Genomic DNA, 1,582 nt, shown 5'->3' with positions numbered 1-1,582 from the left:
CTCCAGATGAAATCTTGCGTCTTGTGACGGCCAGCCGCCCACCAACCTGCCCGCTTGATCCTATCCCCTCCTTTCTTCTCCAGACCATTTCCGGAGACTTTCTCCCTTACCTCACCTCGCTCATCAACTCATCCTTGACCGCTGGCTACGTCCCTTCCGTCTTCAAGAGAGCGAGAGTTGCACCCCTTCTGAAAAAACCTACACTCGATCCCTCCGATGTCAACAACTACAGACCAGTATCCCTTCTTTCTTTTCTCTCCAAAACTCTTGAACGTGCCGTCCTTGGCCAGCTCTCTTGCTATCTCTCTCAGAATTACCTTCTTGATCCAAATCAGTCAGGTTTCAAGACTGGTCATTCAACTGAGACTGCTCTTCTCTGTGTCACGGAGGCTCTCCGCACTGCTAAAGCTAACTCCCTCTCCTCTGCTCTCATCCTTCTAGACCTATCTGCTGCCTTTGATACTGTGAACCACCAGATCCTCCTCTCCACCCTCTCCGAGTTGGGCATCTCCGGCGCGGCTCACTCTTGAATTGCTTCCTACCTGACAGGTCGCTCCAGCAGGTGGCGTGGCGAGAATCCCTCTCCGCACCACATGCTCTCACCACTGGTGTCCCCCAGGGCTCAGTTCTAGGCCCTCTCCTATTCTCGCTATACACCAAGTCACTTGGCTCTGTCATATCCTCACATGGTCCCTCCTATCATTGCTATGCAGACGACACACAATTAATCTTCTCCTTTCCCCCTTCTGATAACCAGGTGGCGAATCGCATCTCTGCATGTCTGGCAGACATATCAGTGTGGATGACAGATCACCACCTCAAGCTGAACCTCGGCAAGATGGAGCTTCTCTTCCTCCCAAGGAAGGACTGCCCTTTCCATGATCTCGCCATCACGGTGGACAACTCCATTGTGTCCTCCTCCCAGAGTGCTAAGAGCGTCGGCGTGACCCTGGACAACACCCTGTCGTTCTCCGCTAAAATCAAGGCGGTGACCCGATCCTGTAGGTTCATGCTATACAACATTCGCAGAGTACGACCCTGCCTTACACAGGAAGCGGCGCAGGTCCTAATCCAGGCACTTGTCATCTCCCGTCATGGTCCCGTGTGGCTCAGTTGGTAGAGCATGGTGTTTGCAACGCCAGGGTTGTGGGTTCGATTCCCACGGGGACCAGTACGGAAAAAAAATGAAATGTATGCATTCACTACTGTAAGTCGCTCTGGATAAGAGCGTCTGCTAAATGACAAATGTAAAATTAAATTAATTAAATTAAAAATTAAATTGATTACTGCAACTCCCTGTTGGCGGGGCTCCCTGCCTGTGCCATTAAACCCCTACAACTCATCCAGAACTCCGTAGCCCGTCTGGTGTTCAACCTTCCCAAGTTCTCTCACGTCACCCCACTCCTCCGCACACTCCACTGGCTTCCAGTTGAAGCTCGCATCTGCTACAAGACCATGGTGCTTGCCTACGGAGCTGTGAGGGGAATGGCATCTCCGTACCTTCAGGCTCTGATCAGGCCCTCCACCCAAACAAGGGCACTGCGTTCATCCACCTCTGGCCTGCTGGCCCCCCTACCTCTGT

General features: G+C 52.5%; 1 non-coding gene across 1 annotated transcript; it reads left to right on the top strand.

The window, feature by feature from the left end:
* The first annotated feature begins 1,096 nt into the window (after window positions 1-1,096).
* On the top strand, window positions 1,097-1,171 carry trnaa-ugc (transfer RNA alanine (anticodon UGC)). Its single transcript has one exon. It is a non-coding gene; the product is annotated as a tRNA-Ala (tRNA).
* The last annotated feature ends 411 nt before the right edge of the window (window positions 1,172-1,582 follow it).

Source organism: Salmo salar, chromosome ssa17 (genome assembly GCF_905237065.1).
Source record: "Salmo salar chromosome ssa17, Ssal_v3.1, whole genome shotgun sequence".
In the NCBI taxonomy this organism is placed as follows: domain Eukaryota; kingdom Metazoa; phylum Chordata; class Actinopteri; order Salmoniformes; family Salmonidae; genus Salmo; species Salmo salar.
The sequence above is the reverse complement of the archived record's forward strand: the minus strand, read 5'-3'. Positions and strand labels throughout refer to the sequence as shown.